Source organism: Octodon degus, unplaced genomic scaffold, assembly GCF_000260255.1.
Source record: "Octodon degus isolate 3935 unplaced genomic scaffold, OctDeg1.0 scaffold00019, whole genome shotgun sequence".
Lineage (NCBI taxonomy): Eukaryota > Metazoa > Chordata > Mammalia > Rodentia > Octodontidae > Octodon > Octodon degus.
In genome coordinates this window covers 24,285,055-24,294,202 of record NW_004524595.1, presented here as the reverse complement: position 1 = coordinate 24,294,202, position 9,148 = coordinate 24,285,055, and positions in this window count along the sequence as shown.

The following is a 9,148-nucleotide window of genomic DNA, read 5'->3' as shown; positions in this document are numbered from 1 at the left end:
TTGCTAAGCTTGTTCTAAGTAGGTGCTTTAGACCACTGAGCCATCTCACCAGCCCCTCTTTCTTTTTCTTGATGGCACAATTTCTTAAGGAAACTGAAAACTTTACTGGCATAGTTCATGAGTGCTGCAAGTCCCATGGAGACGTAGGAAGCTCTGGATGTTTGGGAAAAAAAGACAGACCCTGCAGAGACAAAAGTGTTCTAGTCAAAATATGATGAAAAAACGTTTAAAAATTAGAATATATTTTAAAAATAGGCATGAAGAATTATGTAATTCTTATGTTTAGTTACATTCTCTTAATGAATAGAGGGATTTGTTGAAATAGTGTTTATAAATAGGATATCATGTCCGCATCTTGTACAGCAATTAACCACTAGGAATAATGTATGCAATGTGTTAATTATTGAAACTGTCCTACCAATTTGGTTTGAAATGTCTCATTGCTATTTGTTTTTCAATAAAATTATGGGGGGAAAAGGGCTTCTAGTCAAGCACTTCTCAAGAGATAAGTGGGAATAAAATAAGCTTCATCTTCCTCACTGTCCTGTTGTTCTCTCCCATTTCTGTTTTTGCTTATTCTGTCTTCTCACTATCTTTCTTATTTTAAACCTTAGACTCTGTTCTTTATCACTGTTTCCCCCTCTTCCATCTTGCTAAACTTTCTTGAAATGAAATAACTTCTTTAATTGAAATTTCATAAAAGATAGTTTTAATTTCCATCTTATTGGGCTTAAAAAATAAAAGATGATGACACATTCAGAGCACCAGTGATGGGAGAATGGGATTCTTTTCACTCAGCTATACACTCCCATAGATTGACACTCTGAAGCAATACAAGGGATGGCCGGCAACAGACAGCATGGCCAGAGGTCCTGGAGCCTTGGACAGAAACGCACTTAAACAGTTTTGTTGCATTCAAGCATAAGCTCAAAGGATTGTACTGAGCACGAGGCATGAATAATAATAAAAATTTTTAGTGCATCTATAATTGTACATATAAAATGACATATTTCTTGAAACCCTAGACTACCAATCTAGAAAGAAAGTGAAGTCTTTTCTGCCAATATGTTACTTTTGAATGGCATGACTGACTAGGATTGTTTTTAACATTTCACACTCATGATATCTTATATTCATGTTTCCAGGGAACTGAAGAGCTGAAAAACCTTTGCAACTCAGCAGAAGAAATTACATGAGCCATCACAAGATGGCATCTCCCCTGGGGAAGGAGCTGGCATTTCTTTAACAATGCAGGACATCTAATGACATCCCAGAAGAGGTTTTCAGGCTGGGTCCCCACTCTGTTGTGGCAGCTCCTGCAAGCTCTCTTCCATCACACTCACAGTCAGTCTTCACCATGTGAACTTTTATTCCTGAGCATAACTTCTCATAAATAAGGCAGTTTCCAATCTGCCCTCTTGTCAAGTATCAGAAGACTTCCTGATTTATATATTGGAAGTACATCTTGCTACCTCTCCCTTAAAAGAGAAAGAAAAGGAGACAAATGAATAATTTCTAAATAGGGCTCTAGCCCTGATTCCATCATTTTAATTCCCTGGAAAGCTCTTGAACTCTGTCTCAGCTTCAATAGCAAAGGTCACTTATTCACATTTGAATCTCTGTGATTATTTAGGTACGGATACCATGTAATCTTTATGTGACTTCTGCACTGAGAAACTCAGTTACTTCAACAGATCTTAATTGCTGTTCTACGCTCTTCTAAGAATTAGGAAACCACATGTGAGTAAAACAAGATCTCTTTTCCTAAAGTTTGTATTCTAGAAAGGGTAGATAAACAAAAAATAAGTATTTTGGGTTAAAAAATGCAAGGAAAGAAAAGAAAGATTGCCAAGGCAAGAAGTGCTGTTTTAAATCAAATGGGGAGAGAGGAGTTGGAACCAGGTGACGTCTTAGTGAGCCTTGAATGAGTGGTCCTTGATTGTGTGTGTGTGTGTGTGTGTGTGTGTGTGTGTGTGTGTGTAGAAAGAGTGTTCTGGACAGAGTAGCAGTTAAAACATGTCGTTCTCTGAGTCCCACTGAGAGTTAAGAGCAACAGGGAGAATTTTCGAAATGAAGTCAGATAATTAACCAGGGGTTAAATAATAGCACAAATTACGAATAAGCTTAGATGCTGTTGGAGCTGGAATGAGAAGTGAGAATGGGAATGAGCAAAAAATGAGAGTCATTACACATTTTCTGCACCACTCTGGCCAGACAAACTGCAAGCAAGGGTAGAACTGTGAGAAGACGGCTGGCAAAATAGCTCAGCGGATTAAAGCGGCTGCTTAGGCAGAAGCAGGGGCCAGAAGTTCAGTCCCGGGGCCTGCCACGCCAGCCCCGCCCCTGGGACACGCTGAGATGGGGACTGAGACTGGGTGTGGTGGCGCGCTCCTATGATACCAGCTCTTGGGAGGCTGTAAGCAGGAAGATCACTACGAGTCCGATCTAGTAGTGAGACGCTGAACACCCTGTAGACCCTGAAGACTAGAGAGAGAGAGAGAGAGAGAGAGAGAGAGAGAGAGAGAGAGAGAGAGAGAGACGAAGTTAGAAGCTAGTGCAATACTCTGCAAAGAGACAATGGGGCTTGGAGCTTCAACTTAACAGAAGATGGAGTATCTTATTCAGAAGGAAAGGATTCAGTGGACGGCTTACACAACTCAGCAAGTTGAAAGTGGAAAGCAAAATAAAAGTTAATTCTAAATCACAGAAATTAGTTAAGTCTTCACAAGACACCATTATCATAGGGAGAATGTGTAAATTATTTCAGTGTCCTTGTTTGGTAGATACTTTTCAATGTATTTAATTTCTTTGCAACTGGGGTGTCACTGTTTTGGCCTTTGTAAGGGAACGATACAATACAAGATAGATACTTTATAAGATTATTCATAATATTAACCCAAAGAATCATATACAAAAAGAGAGAGCAGAAAAGCTTTTCACACACAAAAGGCTTAAGAATACAACTAAGGGCCTGGATCCCATGAAAATCTTCAGGAATCCATCTGACGACCTGCAACATATAACAATGCTCCCCACAAGGCAAACTGGAGGCCGCGAGCCCATGACAGGGTCTCATGCAGGTCTGTCTCATGGATCTGCACAGGGAAGGCCCAAAGGTCAGTGCCAGAATATAGAAAATTTGTGTTAGCAGACCTTTTATAGGAATATGCTCAATCAAGAACTTCACTCTGTAGGAAATAAATCATGGACTGGTGAGAATAAACATGCAATTGCATCTAAGAATAGCGATGAATCTATTCTAAATTAGTAAAGCTATACAAGTTATTTATGTCTGGGTGCAGTTAACCACAAACTTTGTTCATTCTTTACCAATAATTTATTCACACATATGGTAATTATTTTTGATCACCTATTATGTATTAAACATCTTTCGACATACATAGTGAAATTGACAATCTAGTTAACAATTGGTTATAATTATAAACAAATTCAGAGATTGAGTGTGTATTAACTCTCTTATTCTTCTTGAAAAACATTAACATATTGCTGGATTTTTTCAATATCCTAAAGGGATGTCTTTTTTCTCAGAAGTAGGAGAGGCAAACAAGAAATAGTAGGGAAATGGAAAACAAAACTGGGCAATACTCATGATCAACTTTCCTTTCATTGCATTTTCTTTCTACTTCATGAAACCTTAAAATTTGTTTTCAAGAAGACATAGAAACAGGCATTCTTCACTTGGATTGGAAAGTTAATGAATTTCTTTGACTCAAAAGCACATGAAATTATAAGCAAACATTAGCAATTTAAAGCATTTGTCAAAGACATAGAGAAATCCAGTAAAAACAGGTGAAATTTCTCAGTTCAAGTTTCTGAACAGTCAAAGGAGACAGCTAGCTTCAAGAAATTTCTGCTTGAATGACTAAGATCTTTGAGGTTCTCTCTCTCTTACTCCACAAGCACTCATATGCTACTACCTGAGAATTTCCACAAAAGAGGGCACCTTCCCCATACCTTGAGGGGAACTTTCCATAAAGGACTGTCCCTAGCTCAACTCACTCTTGTGCCTGTCCTGAGAGGAATCGCTGACATAAGAAAGGTAGTACTGCTGAAGGGAGGGGGGTGAAGTAGCAGGTCTAGTTTTCTTGCTATGAGAAGCTTGTCAGCTCTAAATGTGGCACAGTGGATTCTTTTGCTGAAAAGAGGTTTTTTTTTTAACCTTAAAATGCATGATATTGGCCCCCCAAAACAAATAGTAGGCTGAAGTACATATATGTGTATTTTGATGAGGAGAAGCAAGTGCCAAAAGCTTTCTTTAGACTCATAATAAATTCCATGGTGCCTGCCCTCACACCCAAAGGAATGTTTAAGTAGCACTGTGCTACACAGGGACCCACTGAGTTCTTGTTGTACCCTAAGAAGAAAGAGTGGTAAGAATGAGGATAAGATAGGCAAGAGATGAAAAGTTGGGTCAAGTGCAGTCTCTCTCTCTCTCTCTCTCTCTCTCTCCGCTGTGTTCTCAAGCTAGCTTCATCTGGGATACTAATTACTTTCTTGCCCCCGCCACTCCCAACAGTCCTAAACATTGAGTCGTTACATGAAGGAACAGAAAAACAAAACAAAACAAAAAAAAAAAAAAAAACCCAACAATAAATACCAGTTATGGTAGTTTTCAACATCAGTAGGGGTTTTAACCAGCATGAATATATTTTTTAAAACCATAATTTCACATTGAAATATTTATTCAAGTTTTTATAGAAATAGCAATCATAAGCTTCTAGAAGCCATAGTGAATACAAAAACCGCTTCTGAGGAGGTGAGTTGTCTTATTTGTTTGCTCTTTTTTCTTCTCACTGTTCCTGGTGAGTCTTGTAACCATGTCACATGGCATATAGTCACAAAGGCTCCATTTGTCTCCCATGTCCTGCTTAAAATTTACTCACTTGGTTACGTTCTTCTCACAGGCAGGGATGCAAACCCAGACACTGTCAAGACATAGGTAGTACCTCCTAGATGAGAGCTATGAGTTTTTAAATTCATGACAGTATGGCCATTAACTAAATTTCTATTTTCATTTATATTCCTTTAGAATCCTGTCTTTCTCTCCAAGGATCTTTGATGGGCATCCAGCATGCACGTTTAGACTATGAAAAGATCCTACAGAGGGGGGCTGGAGAGATGGCTCAGTGGTCTAAAGCACCTACTTGGAACAAGCTTGGCAAAGCACAGGGACCGCGTTTCAATCCTCCAGCACCACATGCCAGCCAGCCGCGCCCCCCTAGTGGGCTGAGCTGGCCACACACACACACACACACACACACACACACACACACACACAATAAATGTTAAAATAAAAAAAAATAAAAAAATATTTAAAAAAGATCCTACAGAAGCCCAATGTACAGCTCAAGCAGCACAGAGAACAAATAGGACTAGGAGGATCCAACCCCTAACTACTTTCTTCTACCCTGGTTTTTACCTTCGTTCACAAAAGTAGCTTTCTCCATCCTGAGTAAAAGCTACTTGGTGCTCAAAACTTAAATTAAGTTTCTTTAAAGCAATATTGCATTATTTTCCTTCTTTCCTTAGAATGCCCAGACTAATATGATAATTCAAGCTTTCTTTCTCATTCAAACTTACAGTTACTCTGTTCCCTGCTTGGGCTGCAGAAAGGGAAAATAAATAAACAAGAGAAGAAGACATTTTAAGCTTTTATTTTCCTTCATTGCTTTACTAAATTGCTGACATAATTTCTGAATCATTCACAGTTAGGGCACAGAGAAGAGGAAAGTAAGGTAGATGGTGTACAATTACATTTGATTGTTAGTTACTGTTATAGTTATTTCTGTAGCTGGCATCTATGTAAAGCTGAAGTTTTTTTATGAGGCAAATATGTTGCTTTTTATCTCAATAGCTAGTAAGCTTTCTGTTGCTATGTTCTTGATTTGACTCATCCTTTTATCTCGGGGCTTCTTTCCAATTAGCCCATCAGAGTCTGGACATTCATATTTAGCAGGTCTAAACTGACTGCTTTGCCCCTCTCTGCATGCTTTTTCATAAGATATTGAGGTAAGGGACCAGGGAGATGGCCCAGTGGAATAAGCACTTCCCTGGCAAGCACAAGGGCCTGAGTTCCATCCCCGGTTCCACCAAATAATAATAATAATAATAATAATAATAATAATAATAATAATATATTGAGATCATGTTAGTCAGTTTTGTTCTTACTGCAGTCTCATCGGGTTCAAATGACAAGCTCACTCCTGGCCCCTCATATGTTCAACATCCCACGTAAGCATTTTATTGTTGAACTTTCAGGTAACTGGTAGAGGTAAACTGCAACCAGACGTGTCCTCTAAACCCATTCTAATGAGGGGAACACAGAGCAAATTCTCAACCTATGTTTGAATTTGAAGGTGGGACTCATAATATAGCCTAAGAAAATTCTTTCTCAATAACCATCAAAATGACCTTTTCATGCTTTATTTTAGCAACATATCACATAATTTTCAAATATTTTCTTGCATTTTATTTTGGCTTTTCATTTTGAAATATCAGACTTCATTGCTTTAGGTGAGTCAATCTAATATGCTAATATAACAGTATTATAAACAATGCCATTTTAAAATGCACTTCCCATTCTGTTACTACTGAGGTGATTTACTTCTAAATAAAACAAAGTGAAAATGTGGTGGGTAGGGCAGTGGCAATACATTTTCACTAGAATCTGAGTGGGGGAACTGATGGAGAACATGAGGAAGTATGTCTGCATGAATCTTGGGGTTGTGGTGTTCAGTCACAACTAGTGTTTCACTCCTTTTGCTTTGGCACTGTCACCCTGCTCTGTTTCCTGGGAACCGTGGACCAAGCAGCTTTGTGATGATATTTCTTCCTCCATGATGTTCCTGCCTCTGGTTATGGACTGCATCTTCCAAAGCATGAGCCAAATTAAACTTATCTTCCTTAAAGTCGTATCATGTATTATGCCTTAATGATGAGAAAGCCAAATGATATAGAAATTTGGTACTAGCAAATGAGACATTTGTTATAACTGTACATGATCATGTTGCTTCGAAGCTTTTAGAACTGGTTTACAGGAGGACTTCAGAAAAGTTTGAGGACAAAACTAAAGAAACTGTAGATGCAGTAAACAGAGCCTGCTGGGTAATTCTGGAGGGTTTTTAAGAAAATGTCATAAGTCACTGCATACTAAGTGAATGTCTTATTTTTTTAAAACATTGAATTGAGACACATAATGTCAATTGATGTGAATGGCATTTATTTTTGGATAATAATCTTCTTTCCACTTCAGTTTTACTTGGTGGCTCTGTATTAGAAATTTTTGGAGAATCTCAGTAGGCTGACAAAGAAGATTGGCAGAAGGAGTATCTCTAGAGGAAGACTGAATGTTTGTTTAGGTTAAAAGGATGCTGTTAAAATGACAGACTGTAGGGACAAAGAAAAGAAAGAAGTCTGAAAGTTGCCATCTCTATTAAGGTTGTGGACAAGAAGATGCTTTCCTGCCTACTGATGTCTAAATTCTAAGACTGTGTAATTGATATGCACTTGGAAGAGTGACGATGAAGTGTTTTCTAATAGTGACATAATTGTAATCCCACAACATTGGTCATCTATCAAAGCTTTCTCTCTGATATTTTAATTGATGGAATGAGAATAAAGAGATCATTCTCTTTTGGCTAGCAAATAAAGACACAGGTTCACTTTAAAAATTGGATTCTGCATTAATAAAAAAGTTCTGTAAAGTGTCATAATTAAATGAGCATCATTAAATAAATTATTAGCTTGTAAGGCAGCATAAGGGGTTAATAATTAATCCTGCCTTAGAAACAGGAAAACATGAATACCACTATTATGAGACATATTTTCTTAAACTGGTCCCCTTTTCTATAAGGAATAAAATTCCCTGGTATTCTACCTGCCAATTATTTCCCTATTAATGAGCAAACCAATATGTGTACCATTGATTGAAATGTAATTTTGGGGGAATCTCAGCCCATGGTGGTGGGTCTGAAAACTGACCTGGAAAGAAAGATTCAAGAGTAACAGGATCAGTGTGAATTGTATCTTTGATGATTTCTACACTCTATCTTTTCCAAATCATAAGCATATTTTAAAAATATATTTAACATTTTTATTTTTCATATTTTGTATCTGAAAATTAGTATCACAAATATATAGGAACTTCAAAAATGACTGAAAAAATAAGTTTATAACCCATTGAAAGTAATGACGAGGGAATGGAGACCGTGACAAGGAAAAACGGTGGTTCTCAGTTATGCTCTCTAGATACATACTATATTTTTAAATATTCTCCAGTTGGCCAGTGGAGAGGAATGAAATGTGAATTGTGGACAGTCTTCACTTCCTGAAAGAAATCCTAAAAGAAAAAAAAAGAATAATTATATCAAAATATCCATAGTGGAACCTATGGCAAAAGAAAAAATAGAGATTTTTGACAAAATTGTACTTATTAGTATTGAAAGTTTTATAACAGGAATACAGTACATACAGAAACTATAAATTAGAACATATATGCATTCTCAAAAATTACAGATGGATAGTTTAATGAACTCACTACTATAGTTTTGTTCAGAATGGAAAAATGTGATTCATTTAGAGAAATCATAGGTTTTGTTTATTATTTTCAGATTTTCAGTTTTAGACATAAGATAGAGTAAATTGTCAGCAATTTTCTATCCATGTAAGATTGCCAATTTTTTAGTAAGTTGAAAACAAATAACAAGTTTCAGTAAGTTCTGGGTAATAAAAAGAAGGAAAGTGATTTTATTTATATTTTCAAAGTTATTTCACTGGAAAAAGCATTCTGCACTGTATCTCTACATATGTTTTGACTTTGCTTGTTTTCCTCTACTGTAACAGACAGCGATACCACTTGTCCTGGATATTTCTCAGGAAACTTTAAAGGGAAATAAACAAAGGTTTAAAAATGTATCAACTGAACCCAAATACAAATCATATTAACTGTAAAACTGGATCACTCATTTTAGTTTACTTCAGTTTGCCACCTCTAATTCTATTTATGTGAAAATTTTCACCAGTTCGATTTGTGATAAAGCTGAGTGAAATGAAAAGTAAAATATAAACAAGAGATGTTGCCAGGCTGCATAGCTCTCATCTGGCTAGGATGACAATGTCCTACTAGCTG